At 33.8% G+C, this 26976-nt stretch overlaps 1 long non-coding RNA gene across 1 annotated transcript; it reads right to left on the reverse strand.

The window, feature by feature from the left end:
- Positions 1-9954: 9954 nt before the first annotated feature.
- On the reverse strand, positions 9955-25682 carry LOC111057515. Its single transcript, XR_005573384.1, has 3 exons — positions 25284-25682; positions 21697-21786; positions 9955-10223 (listed from the first exon to the last, which is right to left on the reverse strand). It is a non-coding gene; the product is annotated as an uncharacterized LOC111057515 (long non-coding RNA).
- Between the last annotated feature and the right edge of the window lie 1294 nt (positions 25683-26976).

The following is a 26976-nucleotide window of genomic DNA, read 5'->3' on the forward strand; positions in this document are numbered from 1 at the left end:
TGTTGAGAGTATTTAGGATAGTAGTTATATTGTTATCATCATTATCATCAACATCTTTATTATCATTTCCAATTGATGGATGGAACTGATGGTGATGATGATTGTTGTGTAGATAAATCTTTTCCAAAATACATTGACGAAAGAAAAACTTATTGGATTCATCGAGTCTGCCAATGGTTCGTAATTGAAGGAATTCATCAGTATAGTATTGATCTGCTAGTCTAGCTACACATAATAGAACATTATGTAGCAGGATTAGGGTGAACAATTTTGATGTTAATACAATGACTTTCATTGTTGTAATGTATGAAAATTGTTTAGTTGTGTTTGTTTTATACTAACAAAAAGAGTGATGCAATAATATTATGGTTCATAACAGTGTTTTTTTTTTTTTTTGTTCTCTACAGATTATAATGTTGGAAAAATTAATTAAAAAAGTGACTGCACAAAGCACAATGAAAAATTCATCTACACCAAATTTAATGAACGACACATCATCTTCTTCACCATCATCACCTGCAATTCCAATTGAACCTGCTCATACAGCATCTAGAAGTTCTCTTAATAATTGTAGTAGTGTCTATATAATGGACATTCAAGGATTTAAAGACAATAATGGAGAACTAGTTGCAAAAGAACTTGTAATTCTAGAGTCAAGTGAAGATGGCGGATGCCAAAGTGTAGTGACTAGTCAATATTTTTTTGAACAACCATATCCAAATACCTGTTTGTCAACAAGTACAATCAATCATAATAATGGTTTACAAACTAAACATGGACTGAGGTGGGGGGAGTGTGGTCTAATAGGACAACAGCAATTACTACCCTACAGTAGTTTTAAAGAAGTTATTGTTGATGCAATTGAAGGGTGGTTGTTCAATCCAACCAAAAGGCATGGAAATGGAATAGAAATCTATGTTTATGGGTTTGAGATAATGACTCTCCTATACAAACAATTAAATGGTTTAATTCACGATTATGTTCAAATTATTGATATTTTGTGTGAGTATGCTTCTGATTTTAGTCCACCAAACCTTGATGGACTGTTAAAGAAATGTAGTAGCTCAATTTCACATGTCTATTATGAAGAACATCATTTACTTACATTATTGGAGGAAATACGTCTATGTATACAATACGCGCACCCCTGGCGGGAAAAGATTTGGTGGTTGACTAAATCTTCTAGTAGTTTGAGGATAGAAAAAAAAATGGAGGGAAAATTCCCATGGTGGGAAATTTAGAGGTTATGTTATCTTTGAGGTTAGGAAAAAAGGAGGGAAATTTGAGGTTATGTTGTCTTTGAGGTTAGGAAAAAAGGAGGGAAATTTTTGGCGGGAAATTTTGAGGTCAAGTGACATCACTGAACAGCTGATGACGTCACTAACCAACTGTCATGTGACCCCACCGACCCTGCCTAGGCCGGGGGGCTGGTGGGGACGACGCTGAGGGGAGGGGAGGGGGAAGAAAACAGCTGATTTTGGTCAGGAACTGTCCTTTTTATACTACTCACATCGATGCTCTCCCATTATTTCTTCCACATACACACCTACACGCTTCAAAAGCCATGCAGAGAAAATCTTATATGAAGTACTTAGCAGTGTTATTCCCCTGAAGTTGTTGCATACCATTTTATCCCCTTTTTTGAAAATAGGACATATTGTTCCAATTTTCCATTCATCAGGCATTGTCTCTTGTTCCCAAATCCATAAAATCAAGGTATGCATGGCTCTTCTCATCCTTTTTCCTCCATACTTTAGTAACTTAGCTGTTATTGAGTCCCCTCCTGGAGCTTTATCATTTTTGAGCTTTTTCATAACTTCTTCTACTTCAGCATATGTTGGGGGCTGAATTAGGGGCTCAGCACTATCATATACTATTGGGTCTTCTTCATCAACTTGATTCAATAAACTGCTAAAGTGGTCAGCCCATCTATCCATTATCTTGCTATCTTCACCAAGCACTCTTCCATTCAAGTCCTTACATGCAATCAAGCTTGGTTGGAAGCCTTTTCTCATCCTTTTCACTGCTTGGTAAAATTTCCTACTTTCGTTTCGCTCGTTCATTATCTCCATGTTTTCAATGAGCTTTTTCATATATTCTCTCTTCTTTCTTCTACAAAGCTTGTTGGCTGTCTTCCGACTCTCCATATACTTAGCACAATTTCTCCTTGTTTCCCTTTGCATCATCGACCGTCTATCTTCATTTCTCTGGTTTACAGCTGCCTTGCACTCATCATCATACCATTCTATGTTTCTTCCCCTACTTCTCTCACCAAGGCTGTCTGTGGCGACCTCATCAACTGTTCTTTTTAAATTATCCCATAGCTCCTCTATATTCCTGTCATTACCCTCGAAATCATTCAGGCCTTCAGGGATAAGTCTTTCAAGTTCTCTTTCATATATATCTGTCCTCTCTCCATTTCTCAATTTTTCTATGTCCAACATGCACCTTCTTAGCCCTCTTTCATATCCAACTCTTGATAGTTTCTCCCTCAGCTTTACCGAGACAAGGAAGTGATCAGTGTCACAATTTGGACCTCTCTGGGATCTCACATTTATGATTGACGAGGCATGTCTTTTAGATATCAACACGTGATCAATTTGATTGACTGTTTCTGATGAGGGTGAGGTCCAGGTACCCATGTGAATATTTCTCCTTGGAAAACATGTACTGCTGATGATCATATTGTTTGCTATTGCAAATTCACTCAGTTTTAAACCATTCTCATTTGTTACATCATGTATGGTGTTCTTGCCTGCCACTGTGTTCAGAAAATCTTCTTTCCCAATCTGGGCATTCAAGTCTCCTATCACTATCAGCATGTCATATTTGGGTACCATTCTGCATTCCCTCTCTAAGGCTTCATAGAAACTATCTTTTTCATTTTCATCCCCCTCCTCAGTTGGTGCATACACAGAAATTATATATATATTTCTAAATTTGCCTTTGATTCTTATTCGGCACAGTCTGCTGCCTGCAGGGTAGAAACCTAGTATAGATGATTTGAGCTTTTTTCCAATCATGAAGCCCACTCCACCTTGCCCTGTTCTGTCTTCTGGTCCACTATACAACACTGAGAAATCTTTTTTCTCTATTTTTCCACTTCTGTGCCATCGTATTTCCTGGAGAGCAATCAACTCTATCTTGAACTTTGTCATTTCATTAGCTATCTCCATCATCCTTCCAGCTCTCATCATCGTTCTCACATTCCATGTGGCAATAGTCCAATCCATCATTCTTATTCGTTTTTTGTTTGCATTTCCTGATTTAATTCCATTATTCCTGTCCGTCCGAGGCTCATTTTGAGGCTTCACAATAACAATTTTTTTCCGGTGAGGGGTTATTAGCCCCTCGCCCAACCCCCAACCTGGAGGACCAGGTCATTTTTTCGGGTTTCCCTCCCTAGCCTTTGGTAAGCCAATACCAAACTACAAGGAAGCAGTCAATTTACTTTCAGGGTTTTCTTCCCTTAGCCTTTGAATATCCACTGGTCTCTGTCTGCAAGGCAGCAGTTTTTTGCTGGTTTTGGTCCACCCCGGATATTTGATTTCTCCGGTACCCCCTATATCTAGGAGGCATTCCCCAATCCGCCACCTGGGGAGGCGCCCGATAGGAGACCAGCAACTCCCACGGGATGAAACTTTAACAGTATGTTTAAAATGTGTATATCATCCTGTATGCCAAATTTGAAACGAATCAGACAATTAGAAATACCCGGTCAATCACTTTTTATGCTGGTCAATAGGGTTTTTTACCCCCAACCACCCCTAAACATCATTATATTCCAATGAAACTTCATCAGTATGTTTAATATATGTATATCATCCTGTATGCCAAATTTGAAACAAATCGGACAATCAGAAATACCCGGTCAATCACTTTTTATGCTGGTCAATAGGGTTTTTTACCCCTAACCACCCCTAAACATAATTATATTTTGATGAAACTTCAACAGTATGTTTAATATGTGTATATCATCCTGTATGACAAATTTGAAACGAATTGGACAATTAGAAATAGCTGGTCAATCACTTTTTATGCCGGTCAATAGGGTTTTTTACCCCTAACCATCCCTAAACATCATTATATTTTGATGAAACTTGACCAGTATGTTTAATATGTGTATATCATCCTGTATGCCAAATTTGAAATGAATTGGACAATTAGAAATACCCGGTCAATCACTTTTTATGCTGGTCAATAAGGTTTTTTACCCCTAACCACCCCTAACCATCATTATATTTTGATGAAACTTTTACAGTATGTTTAATATGTGTATATCATCCTGTATGCCAAATTTGAAACGAATCGGACAATTAGAAATACCAGGTAAATCACTTTTTATGCTGGTCAATCACTTTTTATGCTGGTCAATAGGGTTCTTCACCCCTAACCACACCTAAACATCATTATATTTCTATGAAACATCAACAGTATGTTCAATATGTGTATATCATCCTGTATGCCAGATTTGAAACGAATCAGACAATTAGAAATACCCGGTCAATCACTTTTTATGCTGGTCAATAGGGTTTTTTACCCCTACCACCCCTAAACATTATTATATCTTGATGAGACATCAACAGTATGTTTAATATGTGTATATCATCCTGTATGCCAGATTTGAAACGAATCAGACAATTAGAAATACCTGGTGAATCACTTTTTATGCTGGTCAATAGGGTTTTTTACCCCTACCACCCCTAAACATTATTATATTCTGATGAAACTTTAACATTATGTTTAATATGCGTATATCATCCTGTATGCCAAATTTGAAACGAAACGGACAATTAGAAATACCTGGTTAATCACTTTTTATGCTGGTCAAGGTTTTAGGCAGTCCCAAGAACATATTCATGTTTGTATTGGTAATAATCCTCCATATTTGTGATGTTTACTTGACTGCAGACCAGAGCAGATGACGCGAAACTGGGGAACCACAGCATTGACAAACCACATTATCGACATGACATGACTTTACCTTATAGTAGAGAAAAATCCAAAGACCTTAAAGATGCATAGACTCACATGCAGTGCTAGTGTAGTACTTGGAATTGAAATCCGCCATTGAGGGGGCAACCCATAAGATTATTACCGAAGACCTTAAAGATATCTCTCTAAGGTCTTTGGAAAAATCAAATAGACCATTGACTACCTCCAGTTTGACCAACCCAACGGCTTAAAAATAAATAAAATAGAATGAAAATAAATTAGATGAAGTGATGAAAATGAATTATTCGATTTCAATTCTATTATTCTTGATAGAATCTATTTAATAATATTTCTATAATATTCACAGTTGGAATGTCTAACTTTTACAAATTTTTATTGCGAACATATCCTACACAATATCAAGTAAATGCAAGGATGCTATCGGTTCATACTGAAACTAATAACAATAAAGCAATGATTTACTCACTTAAATAAATTAATTAACTCTTATTTCGTTATGATTTTTAAGAATAATTAACTCTATATATATTATTATTATTATATACAGTATATAATAATAAATATATTATTTTATCAAAATAATAAAATAATTAACACCTTATTAAATACCTTAGCTATTTAGAAGGTTTCCAACCATGAAATGCACACGCCAACCGCCAATTATGAACTTCACTTTGAATAAGATTGTTTTAGTATTTTACATTAAAAATCATTTATGTATTTCACATGAAAATAATTCTTGAGTTTTGATTGTTGAATATGCTCTATTCTTGTCTTATAGCACATTTTTGATCGATACTTAGTGAGGTGGGTACCTTAATATTCAAATAAAATGCCATATCTATACTACTGTGTTGACATTTCTGAAAATATGTTTGAAAGCAAGAAAATGTAAGAACAATTATTTATTCTTTTTAATTTCTATGATAATTAACGTTCTTGATGATATAGCTATCAGAATCATGTTTCTATATACAAAAAGCATCAGCATAATATTATAAATCCTACCTGAAGTGAACCAAACTAACATAACATGGATTTGGTGTTATTATACCTAGACGTACAGTATATTATAATATTATTGACAATAATGGTCATTCACATGCGTTTTTCAACACCACCAGAGATTTTTATAAAAATGTCTATCAAACTGCCTACTAGGTTCACAACGAAGTTTAAAACATTTTTCAAATAAAAGTTTAAAAGAAACAAAAATGCTTTAAATAGTGTTAGGTTTGCCGCATATTTTGTTACAGCTCGCAATAATATTTTCTGTGTTTTTTTGAAACACTTGATTAAATGGTTTGAAGTAAAAAAATTAAACTTTTCTTTGAACGCGGCTTTTGATGGGACTGTTAAAATACCAATAATTTCATCAGATTTTCATTTGAATCCTTGAATGATTCGAATAATAAATTCTTGATTACTGTATGATTCATACAGTTCACAATTTTATGCTTATCTATTTGTTTCTATTTCAATAAATTATTTTTGGTTTCCTTTATTGAATATCCATTATTTTTTTACTTGTTGAATATATTACAAATGTAAACTTTAAAGTATAAACAGGTACCGTATTTTTCAAACTCATTTATATGATTGAGTTCAATTCCCCCACCACAATCCTCAAATTTTGAGAGTCTACTGTTTGAACATAATTTAGTTTGATGATGCAGCACACAACGAAACGGTCGTCACTAACTTGAGTTTTGAAAATATTTCTACGTTAAAGTTTAAATGTGTGATATATACTAATAAAATGTATTTAAATTGAAATGTTGATATATTATTGGATGAGGTTGCCCTTTGTATTTACTGTAGGCTACATGGTAAGCCTTATCTACACCAAGTGCGCAATGCAAAATGTTACTGTGAAAACGACATTATAAACAATCCAGTACAGCAATAGTCTACCTACGAAGGCTAGTCAATATGCAAGGTTTATTGCGATAGACTCTTCATACCTTGGTCAATAAGAGTAAAAGGGGTTTTTGAAACTCAATTGTTATTCTGATATTCTATTGAAATCCTCAGTAAATTTTATGCATGAAGATAATATTAAAAGTTACCTATTGAATTTCAAAATTTGAGGCTTGATTTTTATTTATATAGATTATGAGTAACTGTAAATAAACAGCTCAGTTATTAAATAACTAAAATTTATTGCAAATGCTCTCTATATAACATCAATAAACTTAATTTATATTCATTTAGAAATGAAACTCACTTTATCAATGATTACATTAGTAAGTATATCTTGTTTATTCAAAAAATAACCAAATATAAAAGCTCATTTTATTAAATTGCATTATAGTAAGTTAGGCTACCCTTTCTTTGAAAAGTTTCAACATAAAATAAAAGATTAAAAACACAAACTACAACTACCTACCGTACTAGTTTCAATGTTTCACATAACCTTCATAAAGACATTATATCGTTTACATATCTGTACTAATATAATAACATTTTGTTTTAGTGGGTTAATATTATCAACTGTTTTAGATCTTTCGAGTTCATTAATGTATAAATTTGCATAATATCCTGAAAGTGGTAATCCCATTGCCAAACCTATAATGGAAATGCAAGATAGAAAAATCATTTTTTAGATTTTATAGTAAAAATAAGTAACTTGCCCTGAATACATACATTTTAAGAAAATGCAAGCTTATTTTTATACTGTGCTGGATGGCCATCACGCTTTTATGCCTCTTCACACATTAGCTAACCATGATTCTAGTTTTCTCATTAAATCATAAAAAAATAAAATCCATGAAAAACGTGGTAATGAATTTGAAATATGATTCAATTGTGAGAAAACCTCACAGATTGTTGGTTAATGTGAAAGGGGGGTTTCAATCGGACTTTGGACCGGCAACTTGTCTACAATGATCAAGCTCAATGGTGGTGGTTTACCATTCATACAATCTATCATACATTTACTTCCATCAACATACATCTCTCACACTAAGGACAACACACTTGAAATTATTTACAAAAAAAATCAGTTAGTACCTTAGATCAAAAGAAGCGCAAGCCAAATAGAAAATGCAGAATGCTGTACCAGATGGCTGTACCATAATGGCTGTACCAGATTGGATGGGAAGCATCAGAAGAACTACTCCAATCTCGTTATGCTTGGTGACCAACACGACTTCAAGGTTTCCAGACAATTGATTGGTATTTATTTTATCATTGATATAACCGATTTGACTTTTTGCCTCTCTGGTTTATGCTTTTTTTTCATTCTCTCTTCTGAGAATTTCTGGAATCCCTGCCACTGCGGTCTTCAAAAAAATATTGTTATTTCTTCTTTATTTATTCTTTTATCAATCAAGGTATTAAGTATACTTATTCCTACATACTCATTCTTAAATATACATCAGCACATATATTATCTATTTTATAATCAGAATATTTAATAATACATCCATAATATAAGTGTATTCTCTATTATTTACTTCTATGAGCAGATTAAGCTTATTATGTATAAAGTGGAACTCCCCCCCTACACACAGATGGATAGTCTAGTAGGGGGATTCCAAAATATGTTGTATATTGTATTTCTTATTCGTGTAATATGTTTTTGGAAATAAACTGAATTGAATTGAATTGAAATGCTGAGGAAACGCAGAAAAATGCTGGAAACTCATGAAAAACGCTGAAACCCGCCTTTTTTGGGTCGTATCATTGGTATTAGTTCAAAACCCTTTTAATATAATATTTCTACACCTTAGCTGAACTTCTCAACCAAATTCGAAAATTTGCTGTTTATCTGTTCTCCAAAAAGCTTAGAAAACGCAGAAAATGCTGTAAAATGCAGATTTTAGGCGTGATTTGTTTTTGTTAAATCCCCACGGCAATCAAATCTCATTTCCCCCACCCGAAATCAAATCCTGGCTAAGTGACACCAGACTGATCAAATTATTTGCAACTCAAAAAGCGAGAAGACAGAGACAGATGACATTTTGTGTGTAGTAGTGGAGGTGATATTGTGGTGGTAGATGCAGATATTCATATCAAATAAAAAGACTAGAAATTATCACAACTACTCATTTCAAATAATTCAAAATAAATGGTTTTGAAATTTCTGCAACTGCAAAATATTGATAGAATGACATAATCTATATGAATAAAAATTGAGCCTCAAATTTTGACATTCAATAACTTTTTTATGTGTGCACCGAATTTGATGATTTTTTTAGTTGTGTTCGTTATGTTCAGGACCAGGTTTATGGCCTATCATATTTATAATCCGACTTCAGGACTCTTTCCTACGGTCCTTCAAAGTTTACATGTAATCCTTATGGGAGAAGATTTGTGAGCTGGCCACACTCAGAAATAAAAATCAGCTGTTAAATCTGATGCATCATCCAACAGCCGCCGGTAGATAGTGGACAAGTGTGTGTGCTGCTCTGCTCCATAACCACCCATGTATTTTTTATTCTAAACAAAATGACTATTCTGTGCCATCCAGCAGTGCGGCCTCAGGTTAAAGACTTACATGCTCTAAAGACATTTTTGCTTTGTTTCGAATAATTCTGTACCATTGTCTTTGGTGTTTAGAATCAATTGATTTTTAGTAAATAATTTATTTTGCAATTGAAAAATTATCTACATACAAATAAAATCCATTAAAATTAATAATTGGAATAATAATTATGAATAATATCATCTAAAGTTACCAGCTGCTAATTTTATGATCTGAGGAGACGCGGCTTGGTGATACAAAGTGTTGATCTTATGGAGATTGCCTTATCACACCGTTCCACGCCATGCCCCATTCAGTGTGTGTGTGTGTGTGTGTGTGTGTGTGTGTGTGTGTGTGTGTGTGTGTGAGTGCTTCCATTCAAACCAATATGCAAGAAGCACCTGGATGCAAAATGCCGCATCGCGCCTCCTCAGGTGTGCATTCAGCTAAAGTTTGTCATGAGATGCATTAACTATTTGGCGGTACGAAGTTCGCCGGGCCAGCTGGTATAAAATAATTATCCAATGAAGTACATAATACCTTTTATTTTTTTCAAAACATATGAAGAATTGCGAAAGTAACAATAAATTGGTAATTTACATAATCACATTATTATTCATGACAAAACACATGTTTTGTAATGTTCAAAGTTATACAATGGAAGTGGGATATACTATGATAATGGTAAAACGATGTGTACAGTGTCAAACTATGGGATTGCATGTTCACTGTCTTTGCAGAATGAGCAACAACACACACGATGAACTGTGTTTGCGGCCTTTGTGACACATTTTGGTGCCTGAAATGAAAAATAAAATAAATTATTTTCAAAATCTGCAATTGATTGGAATAAAAGGAATACCACTTAATAACAAAAGTAATGAGTTAAACAGAAATGTTGTCACACAATAGTCCAGTCACTATATACATTGGTGCTTGCAATTAATATTGTAGTTATGATTTTTTAATATATCATTTGGATACATGAGAGAAGTCCAGAACCAATTTCTTCATGCAAAATTTACTTGTGCTAGATACAGAATGGCCCAAGAACCTCGTATTTTCGGTTCATTTTTCTGATTTCAGCTATTTCTGCCAAATCCAGTAATCAGACAGAAAAATTGGCTCTCGCCTTTTCACAGATAAAATGAGATCATTTGGAACTCTTTATCTCCAATGAGAGTACTGAGTTACGATTTTTCAAAACGTGTAAAATTGAAAGAAAAAATCAATTCTGATGAATTTTAGTCTTTGATCAACAATATCTTCCGATTGTTACCATTTAGATGTATAGGTAATTCAAAATCCCTCTGGGAGTATTTTTGTGCTTTACAATCTAAGATCAGGTAGAGCGTTCTATCTCATATGGATTTGAATGACATAAGTTCATGAGATTATGTTCTATGAGAATCATTCGTTAGATATGCACTTCATTTCATTATTTCCTAGTGGAGAGTCGCGCATAAGGACACCTCAAGGATCAAAATTTCAAACTCTTATAACTTTTGACACAATGATCAGATTTCATCTTACAACACTTCATTCTTCTCGACTCCCCAAGGCGGTCCAAAATTATGCATCATAAGTCAAATTCGGTTGAGAAATGGAAAAATGTTGTTGAGTGTACTTAAGCCCATATTCCAATACACAAAAAATGGCCGATTTCTATATTTTATTTCTAACTTTTATTGCAAAAAAGATCAGATGGAACAATTTTGAAATGAACCACCTCTCACCCATTGCAAGTTTTTTAGACTTTTTATAAGACTGGGAATTATGAATTTACCATGTATTTTCATATACCAATGCTTGTTGTTTGTGAAGTCTAATTTAAATGTATTTTCCAGTCATAATAATGTCCACTCTAATTACACACGGAATTGATTACAGATCTGAAAAGAATTTTACTATTATAGATCTTTTCATACTAGTTTTAAGGCCCGAGCAATCATATTTTATAACCACCTACCGTTAGAGAATTACCTGAGAAGGAATACAAGAGAAAAATTGAAAAGTCCCTATTGAAGAAATGTTTTTATAGTCTTGAAGTGTTTTAGCATTAGGTTGAACAGCATAAAATGATGTGATAGTTTTTATGTCAAATGTTAAGTTGTGAGTTTTATGTAAATTTACAGTGCCTGTACGATATTTTATATAATGTGTCTTGGGCAATAAATAAAATTTGAATTTGAGCGCGACAAGCGCGCGACGCAATTTTTGTAACTCATGCAAAGGATAGGAGACGCGCTGCGTCACGTCGTGTTGCCAATTTGCGCTGATCTACTCCTTTACAAGAGTTACAAAAACTCGCGCGCGCCAATAGTCGCGTCTCAATATGCGGCTAGGCTTACAGACTGGACAGGTACACCTGTGCGGTCTACCGGATAGTGAGTGACCGGCTTTAGATATTAGCGAGCGTCCATTGATTTTGATACTTTTAAAACCAATGTTACCAAAATCACCTGTTCGAGTAAACATGTGGATCTTTAACATGATGACTACCAAAGGGTGTTAGATATAATCATAACAACAGCTGATTTGTTGAAAACACACATGTGACATAATAAACAAAATAGAAACTTCCTCCATAAGAATAACATGTAAACTTTGAAGGACCGTGGGGCTTATTCTTTAAGGATTTTCTTAACGAAAATAGGTCAATGACAGTCATCAGTTATTTAACCATCTTTGGGAAAAATGTCATATATCAGTTAGGCGTTTCGAACACCCAGACAAACGGAAAGACACCATCTAATTTTTATAGTGGTATAGATTAAATTATTGAAATTGAAAGCTTTAAACTAATACCTTTTACACAATTGTCGATACATGACTTTCGTCGCGGTTGCTTTGCCATTCCAGAAGTCTATTCTTTCTTCATCACTTCCGGCAATCTTGAAACTGTTTTCACTCCTTGATAGAATGATGCACATGTTAATTAGAGCACTATTGGGCTTGTGGTGGATTTTCTTCACCAGCTTGATCATCCGCTCTGCAATGGTTACTGGCCTCTCTCTCTCAAGGGCAAGTTGTTCATCCCCAGGTAGAGAACCTCATGATCAAACTCATCATCATATGGCGATTGGACTTCTTGAATATTTTCACCTGATTTGAAGTTGACTGTCACCTGATAAGATAATTCAAATTGAATTTACCAAAGTTTTCACCTGATTTGAAGTTGACTGTTACCTGATAAGATAATTCAAATTGAATTTACCAAAGTAAAATAGTTCATACAGAATCCAAGTCTGAAGCACTTGCTGGTATCATCAAGGCATGAAAACAGCCTTACAGGAGGCTGAAGCTAGGATGATAGACGGTTCATAGAACATAGTCGGTTTGCTGCTCTGAATAGTTGTAGAATTAGGGTATAAATAGGGTAGGATTGTTCTCACTTTCAAGAGATGAATCTCGTTTCACAGTATATGGTGAGTAACCCACTTTTTATTTGTTTATAGAGGTGAATAGTGAAGTTTTTTGTTTTCATGAAATGTTTCAATATCATACCAATTAAATAAAATGCTTTGTCCTCACTGACTCATAATCAGACCAGAGCTTAAACTACTAGGCTTAAAAGCTTGAAATTTTGCACACGCCCTTCTTGTCGCCTCCAAGCATCAATTATGAAAAGATTTTCTAAAACCCTTAAAAATAGGCTCAACAGTTCTTCATAGTTTACATGTTATTCTTATGGACGTTTTTATTTAGTTTATTGTGCCACATGTACATTTTAATCAGCTATCATAATCATTACATCTAGGGTATTTAGATGAAAATATAATTCTTCTTATAAAAACACTTCATTCACATGGGCTACTTTTTAAATTAATAAAAACAATATAAAAATCTTGAAGCACCCTTAATTTAAAAAAAAAACTTTAAAATATTTTTATTTATTTTATTATTATTTATTTTATTTGAAAATTTACATATTTGAGGGCACCAGGAACTGAATCCCATTATTGCCCTCATAACACACATTGAGCATAATACAATTTGAAAATGCAATACATTAAAATGAAAATAGAATAACTTAACTAATATACTATTGAGTTTTAGAAAAAACAAAATACAACAAAAAATAATAGAAAACCTTGCAAATATGAAACTTATAGTATAACAGATAAAAGAAGAAGAACTAAGAATGTAACTAATACTGAAAAATTCAAGAAGAAAAGAAAAAAGAGAATTATGGAAACTTTGCAAATATGAAACTTATAAATAAAAACACTAATAAATTATGTAATACATAGGAAAGAAAAAAAAAGACAAAACTCAACAAACATAAATCTTATTCAAGTCCCGCCTGAACACACTGTCTGAATCAAAAAAATCTAATGCATTATTAAGCCTGTTGTATAATCGAAGAGACCTAAACAGGGGAGCATTGTAACCACTGACCGTTCTACATCTGATAATATCAAAGGTGGGATGATCTCTGGAATTGAACGCAGGAACATGGAACCTGATCAATGAGAGCAGCGAAGGAGAAGAAAATCGACCCCTTAACAGACCATGCACGAAAATCAATGAGTCTCTCTCCCGTTGTAATCTCAATGATACAAAGTGAAAGGTACTTCTCAAACGGTCTGTAGGAAAACCCAAAGGACAGGATTGGCCGAAGCGCTTGTAATAGAGAAACCTCAAAAACTTATTCTGAACCACCTCAAGACCATGAGTACACAAATCAGTATAAGGGTTCCAAATCACAGAGCAATATTCCAACACACTCTGGACCAATGACACATAAACAGTACATATTGCATCAAGGTTATTGAAGTTAGCTGTATTCCTCATAACAAAACCTAGCATTTTATTGGCTCTAGCTATGCTATAGTCCATGTGCACTGAGAACCTGAGACAGCTATCAAAGATTACACCCAAATCCTTACATGTATCGACTCTTTCCAGATTCATACCATGTACTTCATAAGAAAAGTTCATCTTCAATTTTTTTCTAGAGAATGAGATACACTTACACTTCCTAACATTCAAGTCAAGTCCATTGATAGAAGACCATCTAGCCAATCTGTCAAGATCTTGCTGCAACAAATTACGATCATTGGAGTTAGTAATCTCCATGTAGAGCTTTACATCATCAGCAAAGATCAAACATTTTGCTTTCTTTAACTGGAGAGGCAGTTCATTGATCAATAGAAGGAATAAAAGAGGACCGAGTACACTCCCCTGTGGAACTCCTGAAGTGCTGAAAAAGGGAGTTGATCTAGAACACCTGACCATAACATAATTGGTACGATGGAATAAGTAACTTCTGAAAAGATTCACAAGTTGCACACAAAAACCCAAATCATCAAGTCTCCTCAACAGTGCTCCCTGATCAACATGATCAAATGCTTTTGCATAGTCTGTGTAAATGACATCAACCTCACCTCCAGAATCCATTACCCTCGAAACATCCATAGTGAACTCCATCAAATTGGTGACCACAGACCTTCCAGGGAGAAACCCATGTTGACAGTCCGATATCAGAGGACGGGAGTAACACAAAATCTCACCATACAAAACACGCTCAAAAACCTTTGCGAAGACTGAAAGCAGGGAGATCGGACGATAGTTATCAATTAGATCCTTTCTGCCAGACTTGAAAATGGGTATTACCTTGGAAATCTTCCACCTTGTAGGAAATAAACCTTTCGCCAAAGATAAATCGAATATATATTTCAATGGGTCAACCAACACATCTCTGCAACCTTTCACTATGAATGCAGGAACCTCATCATCACCAGGAGTAGTGAGTGGCTTCATTCTGTTAATTGCCCTCCTTATGCTCTCAACAGAAACTGATGAAACAGCTAATGAACTGGAAGCCAAATCCCTTCTAATTCCATTTTCCTCACTAATCTGATTCACGTTATCACTAAAGGTGCAAGTAATTGGAGTATAAACCGACTTGAAGTACTCAGCAAAACCATCGGGCAATTCAGATCCCACAAAGGCCCTATCACCGAGCTCCATTCTCTGACAGATCCCCTTAGCCTCACGCTTACTATTCACAAACTTCCAGAACTCCTTCGACTCACCCTTGATATTCCTCTGTACCCTAGTCATATACTCATCATGAGAACGGGATATAAGATTTTTCAGCTCTCTTCTAATATCGTTGTACCGATTTCTATGATAGGCCGAAAAATTTTTCTTCCGTGCGAGTTTGTTTTTCCTCTTAATCATCTGTATGATATTATAGATTAATAGTTCTATAAAATAGATTTTATAACCTGACGATGGTGTGATCACCGAGACTAGTTGTTGAACTATCTTAAAGTTGTTAAAAAATAAAGGATGCTTCAAAATTTTTATATTGTTTTTATTAATTATTCTTCTTACATATACAGTAATTACATCATCTAAAGCTGCGTTTACAGAAAAGTTATAAACAAAATGTTAATATAATTGAAATTGAAATTGAAATTTATTCATAACACTGACAATTTACAAACAAAAGAGAATGAACTTAACAAATCAGTACAATAATTTTGAAAAAATAAAAACTAAAATACATAATATAATATCTTCTAATTCTATTTATATAAATGAAAATAGTTAAAAACTAACAAAAACATTATGTAGCGTCAGAGTTATGATTAAGGTACTTCATAAGCTATTAGCTGAGTTGAAGTTACCTACTCTGAAAATTAAACTATTTGACCTTTGCAAGAGACAGAAGCCTCGAAAAAAAATTAACAGAAAATCTTTGTCTATTCAGTGAACATTAGGATTCAGTGGATTCAGTGAACAGGAGTGAACATTACAGAAGTTATTTATAGAAACCAAAAGGTATAATACAATCCTAGGAAAATAAATTAAGAAGAATTTGAGGACATATACATTTTTATATTAATATATGAACTAAAGTCATAATATATTAATGAAAAAATAGATAAATAAAAATCCTGAGACAGAAAAATTGTTAGAACCCTAGGAAGCAATAGTAGAAATTCCCAAAAGAATGTAAAAAAATAATTCATGTGAAAAAGAACTCCTCAATCTCATCAAAATCAAAATTGAATAAAAAGTGCTTCAATTTCTTCAAAAATGTTATCAGTGAGCCTGTGGATGTAATATGTAGAGGTAACTTATTAAAGGAATTTGGAGCACTGTAATCGTAAAACCGTTTGAAGGCTTCACATGAAGGGTTTGCAAGAACAACCAAATTTCTGTCTCTCAATCTGTTTGAGAAAACTAAGGCATTCCCTGTAATCTGACCACTTCTTAAAAAGAATATTCTCAAGACCCTGAAAATATATAAATGCCTTAAAGGCAATATATCCAAGGCCTGGAAGTAGGGAAATGAATGAGCTCTCCTATGTAATGATGTCATCATTCTAATCAATCTTTTTTGTGCAATAAGTATAGAGTTTAAATTAGTTTTATATGCACCCCCTCCCAACATCTTAGCCCATATTGAAGCTTGCTATTTGCAATAGCGAAATAAACAGATCTCAGAATTTTTCTAGGGCAAATGAATTTCAATAAATAAAATTTACGAAGCATCATATTCATGTGCTTTTTGAGTGATTGGATGTGAACCTTCCAATTGCAGTTCTCATCAAGCTCTAAACCAAGATATTTGATATTTTGCACTTGATCTATCTTTACACAAGATGTACAGAATTCATTATGATTAGATAGGCAGACACCACACTCGAATAGTAAGGGAACCTGCAAGATGGGCTTTGATCTCAAAGAGAAACGAACAAATTTGGTTTTAGTACTCAGAGCCAACCTATGCACTGAGAACCAAATTTTTATCCAATCTAAGTCACTCTGCATCTTAGAAGTTGCCGTATCAATTTCTTTTTCACAATATAGCAGAGCCGTATCATCCGCAAAACAAGTAACTGTTCCACTCAGATTACTTGCGCATAATTTATTTATATACACCAGGAATAAAATTGGTCCTAATACCGAGCCCTGGGGTACCCCACATGGGATTGTCAAAAAAGAGCTCAGAACATTCTTAACCCGAACACACTGGCTTCTGCCCACCAAGAAACTTTTGAACCAGTTTAAAGCAATGCCTCTTATTCCAGCCTCCCTCAATCTATGCAAAAGAATGTTATGGTCCACAGAGTCAAAAGCTTTAGTTATATCAATGAACAGGCCCAAGACATTTAAGTTTTTGTTTAGCCCATTGAAAATTCCTGAACAGAAAGATAACAATGCATCCTCTGTACATTTCTTCTCAATAAAGCCATATTGGTTCTCACTCAGAAAATTATTTAAATTGAAGAATTTTTGAATTCTTGCTTTAACTATTTTTTCTATAATTTTCGAGAACACAGATAATAGTGAAATAGGCCTATAATTATTCAAATCACCTTTTTTAAATAATGGGATGACTACCGCCCTCTTCAAGCATGCGGGAAATTCACCACTTTCAAAACTTAGATTGATCAAATGAGCTAGCACAGGACTTATGAATTCACTGGAAAGTTTAACGATAAACGCTGATATACCATCAATTCCAGATGCTTTATTTTGATTCAATTGAGAAATTATTCGTTTTACCTCATCTACACAAGTTGGGAAAAAGAAAAAGGAGTTTTGCACAGAAAACGGAGGAAACATTTTATTAAAATCAGAAGGGTTCATATTGCTAGAGTCATCGATTTGATCAATAAGCTTTTCTACAATTGTGACGAAAAATTTATTAAACTCCTCAGCCACTTCAAGCGGTTGCTGAACAGTCAAATGTGGATTGTCAAATGTCCTAATTGAATCAAGGGCATTTTTCTTATTATTCGCTGTACCCAAAACTTTATTAATTGTATCCCATTGTTTTCGTGGGTTATTTTTATTCATATCAAACAAATTATGGTAGTATTGGTTCTTCCTATTTGCCATATCCTGTTTCAATTTAAATGCAAAAATGTCAAATTCTCTTTTCAATCTAAAATTTAGTGGATTTTTCTTTACTTTTTTATACAACCGATTTCTATGATGCTGTCTCTTACATAGCTCAACCGTCATCCAGGGTTTCAAAATCTTGACATTATTTATTTTATTTAATTTACTACTCTCAATGGTGGCTTTATTTACTATTTCGTGAAAAGTTTTTAAAAATATATCAAATCCATCAGACACATTCATTGTATTGAAAACTTCAGTCCAAACTGCATTTTTCAACAGATTAGAAAGCAAAGTCCTATCAATAGTTTTAGTTTTCTGATTTGTATAATAAAACGGTTTGACATTTGATAGAAAATAACTTGAATCCAAAAGGCAGATAGTTGCATCATGATCACTACGACCAGAAGATAATACATGGACTTCAGATAATATATTGTCTCTTGACCTGAGATAGATATGATCTATACATCGATTACCACGTGTGGGAGAATTTAATAGTTGCGTGAAACCGTGACTACTCATTAAAGTCTGATATTCGTCTACAATTCGCGAAGATTCAAGTAAGCATAAATTTATATCGCCTATTAGCATTAAATTTCTATCATTGAATGAAGGTAAAATATCGTTAAGCTGCTCAATAAAAGTTGACACAGATACTGAATGAAGACGATAAACAGCGATAACAGAGAATTTGCGACCAGAGGCGAGATCAAGAGTAACCTTGATTGCATCGGCTGCTATCATATCTAACGGTATTGAAGTAACCGAATACTTTTTCGAAACAAACACTAGTACAACACCTGATCTGTACGTATTATTGCATTTCGTATACTGATTGTAACTGTCCAACTGATAGGAATCCGTTTCAAAATCCGATATCCAAATCTCTGATAAAACAATGACAGCTGGTTTTGTTGTTAAAGAGTGTAAGTAAATGGAAAACCGATCAAAGTTTTCACGTAAACTTCTAATATTTTGATGGAAAATGCTAATTTTGTTCGGAACCTCCAACAGATCATTAAACTCTACAAAAGAATCATCACACATCGATTATAATAACATTTGAAATAATACATAATATGATTAAGCAGTAATTCAAAAATAAAGTAATTGTTCAACAAAAAGTTCTCGACATTATAACAAAAATCTGTAAATAAGAAAAACAAAAACAAAAACGAAAAACATACCAGGAAACAAAAACAATGAAACAAGAAATAAAGCTGTTATCAGTTCTTTTAAAAGTCGGTCTCAAAGGGAATTTAGAGTGTCCATAGATGTTATTCTTTTCACCTGTGATCCCTGCTCCTTTCTCATAAGGATGTGACCATTCTGCACCCAGATATATGCGTATCCTTTATCCTTCTTCATCTGTCGCGCCGCTGTGTAAAGCTTCTTGTTACCTGGACTCAAACACTCGTTTATATAAACTGGCTGTTCTGGAACCTTGAGACCCAAGTGACGAGTAGAGAAATTTCTTTTCACTTTTCTCTTGTGAATTAAATTCATTTTATCCTCTCTCCTAACAAATTTCACTATGATACCAGCCGGACAATTACTGCTTTGCATCTTTTTCAGGCGATGACAGACATCAATGTTCTCTCGTTTTATATCTAAATCTAGAGCAGTACACACACTTCTCACAACTTCATAGGTGTCTTCTCCGGTCGTTTCAGGAACACCAAAAATTTCAACAGTGTTCATTCGCGTATACTGTTCGACGTGATCAACCCTATCCTCTAAATCCTTGATCTTTTTTTTAAATTCACATTTTCCTGTGTAAGACTTTCTATAACCTTCAAATACTCAGCAAGTTTACTCGATTGTTCCACAATCAATTTATTTTGGTCCTCAATTTTATTATGAGCGAACTCGAAAGATTTGTTAAACTGTTCTTCCATCCTCTTACGATCTTCTCGAGCCTCCTCCAGCATAAAAATGACGTGGGAGTGGTTAGCTTTGCCATCCTCGGCCGCCGATACTGCTGCCATGCTTTTCCTCCTAGATTCCGAGCATGTTGGGCAACGCCAAATTTGTTTTTGGGCTGATACATACTCGATATCCGCTTTGGACATATTTACAGTTTCCATCCTATACAGTATGATCCTTATAGATTTTATTAGATTAAACATAACTTATCATACAAATGATGATTATATGTGTTTGTCAAGTTCCTTTCAATCTATAAGGATTAAGTTATTAACATTTTGTTGTTAATAACTTTGGTGGAAACCCAGCTTAACACTATTGGTAGTCATGCTTTTAATGTAAAAAAACTGAAATTAATAAAAAGATGAAGTACACTTCTTAATTGAAATATTCAAAAACATTTAAACAACTAGTTTTGGCATAAATTGGCCATTTTAAAGTTTAAATGCAAAAATAAACAAGTTGATATTAGATAATATTTGCTCATATGATTTATTTATTATTTTTTTGGATGAAATGATTTAATTTATTTCAGTTTTATTTCATTATAATTTTTTTATAAATAGAATTTTAGTAACCTTTAAAATTGATAAAATATAAAAAAATAATAATACAAATACAAGGATATTAAAGGGTACTATAATTCTATTTTATAAATACAAGAAAGTAGCCCTGAATTCATACATTTTATATTTTTAGTTTAAAACCCCACTTTTTTGGATTCAGGACTTTGAAACGTATAGAAATTTGGAAATTGGGGCACCTTATTTTTTTCGGAAAGCAATACTTTCCTTATGGTAATAGGGCAAGGAAAGAGGAAAGTAAAAAAAATTATAATGAAACACGTTTGGTTGTAATTCGCATCGCCTACTGTCCCATGTAACATTTTCTTATCTATCAATTGAAAAAATGATACATAGTAGTTGTACAATGAAAGTTTTTCAAGTCTATAGCTGATTAATGTCTTCTTAGTTGTTAGGTGTGGTTTATAATATTGATTCCACGAAATGGAAGTTGTTGTACTAATCGAAATTAATGGCCTACCGGCCCGTGTGTACCCAGGCTAACAAACAATTAGTAGGGAACATCTACAGAATCCAACCAATGAAGAACGGTCCTGTCTCAAAAATTTGTTTTGGAAACACCAACAATATGAATGTTTCGGGCGGCCTCCAATAAAGCAGTATTGTAATGTTGAAATGCAAAACTCTAAAAAAAAGTAAATTCTTGTGGCTTTTGTTGGTGGGGAGTCTCTTGCGGGAAGGTCCCAAGGGCCTGAATATATAATTTAATTTGTAGATGGGCCTTACGACTGTCATACTTCAGCCGAGACCGACAGTTTTGCATGCCCATCCGATAACACGATAATGTGAAACTCTATTATTATTGGTATTGAAAGCAATTTGTAATTTTTATACAGCATTGACAGGAAAACAAACATGATTTGATAGGTTGATAATTACAAGAAAGCTCACCTGATACTTGACACTCTGATCATCAGCCATAAACTAGCAAGATAAATCCAGCAGCAAGTTTCAACCATAGCTCAATCAGCCTGTTATTCTCTGAAAAAAAGAAAAATAACTGTTTCTAGACCTACTAAGAGTTTATATGTCAATACAGTAGGCTACCTGTATCATGCGTATTTCAATTATTCTTTAAAAAATCTGTTCTGAAAACCTATTTTTTGGATTTGGTTTTAAGGTGTTCAATCCTGAGTGAGTCAGGAGTTAGGTGTTATAAAGTGAAGCTTTATATGCAACCTGAAGCATGCTATAAAATGCAAAACCAATAAAGAGAAAAAAAGAAAAGATTGATTCTTTATTGATTGATACAACTAGTAGTTCTGTGAGCAGTAGACCTCACGCAGTATTCTCATCCACAATTACCTGATTGAAACTATAGACTCTTATGGAAATACAGCAAAAACTGACTTCTCCACACATCTGTGTAATCACTTGTCAGCTGATTTATGATGAATACTTCTATAGTCTGATTTTTACTCTATTATTGGCGTATGAAGGAGGCTCCTTTTTCCTTTTATATTATCCTTGAAATGCAAAATTTCCAAAAACCTTGTATATACGTCGACGCGCAATTAAAAAAGGAACATACCTGTCACATTTCATGAAAATCTATTACCGCGTTTCGCCGTAAATGCGCAACATATAAACATTAAGAGAAATGCCAAACCGTCGACTTGAATCTTAGACCTCACTTCGTTCGGTCAATAAGTACATCATCAGAATGATAGAAAGAGAAAAAATAAGGTAACCTTGTGCTATTCCTCTCCCAGATTTAGACAAGGTGGGACACATAGTTCAAAATAGGTTGTCTTGTTCACTACAAGATAATAGGTAACTTGTATGATAGGTAATGTGTATTATTCAATATTCTAACCAAATTTATACTCCTACATCAACTCCTAAAATGCAATAGGCTACTTGCCCTACTTCAATAAACTCTATTGAGAAAATAGAAGATGCAAATTTATTACATTTTGATCTTGTTCAATGACTATTAAATATGTTCGTATTAATTTTGTTCATCTTTAGATTGACTAATAACTACTGTATTCCTAACTCTACAGTTCTTTCTGTAGACTGAAAAATACAGCAGATTTTAATAATCCTAATTTTATTATTATTTACATGTTTTATCGATAAAATTATTCAGTGAGCAGGTAGCCTATTCAATATTACAGTATCTGAGTTTTCTAATCAGGTCCCGATTTGTTGTAGCCTACCTGAGTATGGACAGGCAAAAATTATAAGTGGCAAGCATTTACCTTATTAGTCTACTTATCTAGTGTAGCATTATTTATTTATTTATCATTTGCAATCAACTTAAGGACAAAGAAACAGAAACGGGGGCACTCTAGTTTATGGGTCGCGGAATCTAGCATTGAGACCTACATAGATCGATAGAGGAGATCAAGACGAGATCAACCATGTATAACATTGTTATCGATTTCCAAGGATTAGCTAAAAAAACATGGCAGAAAGTTCAAAATTTTTATATAAATTTTTATTTTTAATAATCTTTTTATGGCTAAAATATGTTTAAAACTAGTGCATTCTTATGTAAAATTTGACGAGGAATCCAATGAAACTAATTTCAGGTTCGTAACTTCAGTAGTTTTTGAGATATTGCAAAAAATGTGCAGAAAAATGAAACTTTTTTGCTTTAAAAAAGGTCAACTTGTTTTCATGATGATTAATAGGTATTTTAAACTATTGGATTTAGTAGAATGATAAATTCTAAAGAAAAAATGTCCAGTCACTTGATAACCTAAACTCAAAATTGTTCGAGATATTTGGGAAAATTAAAAAAATTGCACACTCAATACTCTTTAATTTTCATATTTAATTTTTTTTCTACTTTTAGTGACTACTAAATTGGCTAAATTTCATTGGGATTTTTGCAGGGAATTCATTAAAATAGATTTGAGGTGAGAAAATTCTATAGATTATTAAGATATTTGGGAAAAATACAAGAAAATGTAGTATTTTATCTTTAGAAGAGTTCAATATGTTTGCATAGGCATAGTGCAGACCGATATTGAGGATCACATTTTATTCAGCTTCCAATGCAATTCAGAAGCTTTAAAAGAATGTAGAAATAATTGAATCAAATCAAGCTTTTCCTAACCTACGCTTTTCCCCGATGTAAGCTTTTCCTAACCCAAGCTTTCCCTATTCCAAGTTTTTCCCAATCTTACCTTTTTTCCTAACCTAAGCTTTTCCTAACCTTAACTTTTTCTAATCTAAGTTTTACTAACCCAAGCTTTACCCAACCTAAGCTTTTCCCAAACCCAGCTTCCCCTAACCTGAGCTTCACCTAACCCAAGCTTCTCCTAACCCAAGCTTATCCCAACCTGAACTTTTTCCCAACCTAAGCTTTTCCTTATCTACATTTTCCTAACCCAAGCTTTCCTCAACCTAAGCTTTTCTCAGTCCCAGCTTCCCACAACCTAAGCTTCTCCTAACCTTTTTCTAATCCAAAACTTTTCCTAACCCAAGCTTTCCCTAGACCCAGCTTCCCCTAACCTAAGCTTTTCCTAACCTTAGCTCTTTCCTAACCTAAGCTTTCCCTAACCTTAGCTTTTCCTAATCTAAGCTTTTCCTAACCTAAGCTTTTCCTAAGTTGAGCTCTTTCTAATGCAAGTTTTCTAACCCATCTTTCCCTGAACAAAGCTTTTCTCAGACCCAGCTTCCCCTAACCTAAGCTTTTTCCCAACCTGAGCTTATCCTAACCTCAGCTTTTTTTCCTAATATAAGCTTTTCCTAAACTAAGATTTCCCTAACCTAAGCGTTTCCTGACCCTAGCTTCTCCTAACCTAAGCTTTCCCTAATCTAAGCTTTTCTTAACCTAAGATTCCCCTAACCTAATATTTTCCTGATCCAAGCTCCTCCTAACCTAAGCTTTCCCCAATCTAAGCTTTTTCTAACCTAAGTTCTCCCGAGGTAGCAAAAAATGAAGTTGCAATATTTTTATTTGCCCAAATATCTCGAACAATTTTGAGTTTAGGTAATCAAGTGACTGGACATTTTTTCTTTAGAATTTATCATTCTACTAAATCCAATAGTTAAAATTCCTATCAATCACCATGCAAACAGGTTCACCTCTTTTAAACCAAAAATTTGCACTTTTTCGCACATTTTTTGCAATATCTCAAAAACTACTGAAGTTACGAACCTGAAATGAGTTTCATTGGATTCCTCGTCAAATTTTACATGAGATTGCTTTAGTTTTAAACATATTTTAGCCATAAAAAGATTATTAAAAATAAAAATTTATATAAAAATTTTGAATTTTCCGCCATGTTTTTTAAGCTAATCCTTGGAAATCGATAACAATGTTACACATGGTTGATCTCGTCTTGATCTCCTCTATCGATCTATGTAGGTCTCAATGCTAGATTCCGCGGCCCATATACTAAAGTGCAGCCAGTGACTCTTCTATATAATTGGCAATATTTGTTTTGAAGGTACACTACATTTCAGATGTTAAAATCTAAAAATTATTTCAAATAGGGCCTAGGCAATCAAGTTAATCTTACCTGGTACAGTGATGAATAGCCTAATCATACTATTAACCGTTTCAACTTTCTGTTACGAATTCATCCATATTATGTCTTTGTGTTTGATTAGTCTTCTGTTAAAGACGGACTTATTTATAAGAATAAACCTACCAAGTTATGACTAATTTTGTATCTACTGTACTTTGTTACATCATAACCTGACTGTTCAGTTACCTTATCTCCTTACAATTCCGCTAAACATAACCTAAAAAATATCAGAAGAGTTTTTAAACCGTTATGTTGGTAGTAGGGTCACGTGAGGTAGTAATTGGTCTATTTGCGTTTTCTCTTTCGTAAAACAGTGTCCACACGTACGTTTGCCTCGGGTTAGCATACAACGGTGTACACACGTACGTTTGCCTCGGGTGAGCATACGTGTATGGGCTTGCATTCGCATGTCTGGACACTGTTCGCTGAGGCATGTGGGCGAACCGGAACCCTGTCGGTATTTTGTCTCAAAGGCGCCTCGGGCGAGCATTGAATGTACGTGTGGACGCGTTTTTGCCATACGGGTGAGGCAAAACGTAAACATTGAAGGCGTCATTACCTAATTCCAATGAATGACAAATCAAAGTGTGATCCAATAACTAATTGTAATTTGTAGGATTTTTGTAATTTTGTAGGATATGTGGATTGTCAAATATTTAAATAGAAACATGCATGGAGTATATAGGCTAATTTGTATAATGATTAACAAATATAAAACTGCCTAATTTAAGTGAAAATAGCTTCTCCACAGGGTTCCTACAAAAAAGTAGGCTATAGCTCACATATTTTACTGAAGCTATCAAATCATCTTGTGTTTGTTTTATGTTATCAATCAGAGTTGGTTATTAAAATTGTAATCTTCAATATGATATTATACGTTTTAGATAGCTAGGCTATCTATAGAGAGATTTATTCAAACTTTAAACTAGTATTCCTTAAAGGTAAATCTTGAAGCTAATCTTTTGGAGAATCTTATTTTGTCATGTGTATGAGCAGAGTTAGTTTAAAATGGGCAGCAATTTAATATTTGATTCAATTTATGACTAATTTTGTTAAAGAAGACTGTCAATTTTGTGGGACAGTGTTATGTGCTTTGATTAGGTCATCAAAACTTCTGGAGTTATTGTAGAAATTTTCTTTTTTTCGAGATTCAGAATAGATATTGGGAACCAAAAATGAATCACCTAATGCCAAGAATCTCTAAGTTCGGGCCAATTGTTCTTGTAAAGTTATTGCTTCCCTCATGATGGTATCATTTGTATGGATAACTAGTTGAATTAGATTCAGTATATTATCAAAATAATGTTTTGACATCCTAATAGAGTTTGAATTGTCAATCTCATATATTGTGTCATTTAAAGCAATTTATTTCCTCACTTCAACCTACAATCGTTCAACCCACCAACATCGATTGTTAATTTTTATTTTCGATTATATTATACAAGTCATTAAAATAAATCTTTGGCTTTTTTAGATGATTTGGAGATATTCCTTAGTCAAACAACTTGTTATGAAAACAAAATCTTGATTGGAGATACAAATATTGATATTTTGGGTAATGATCTAACCCAAATAGGTCATAAATACTTGAATATGCTCTTGGAATATGGTTATACTAATTATTTACTTGGTTGCACTAGACATTCATTATATCGTGAATCATGTATTGATCATCTGTTTCTCA

Source organism: Nilaparvata lugens, chromosome X, assembly GCF_014356525.2.
Source record: "Nilaparvata lugens isolate BPH chromosome X, ASM1435652v1, whole genome shotgun sequence".
NCBI lineage: Eukaryota > Metazoa > Arthropoda > Insecta > Hemiptera > Delphacidae > Nilaparvata > Nilaparvata lugens.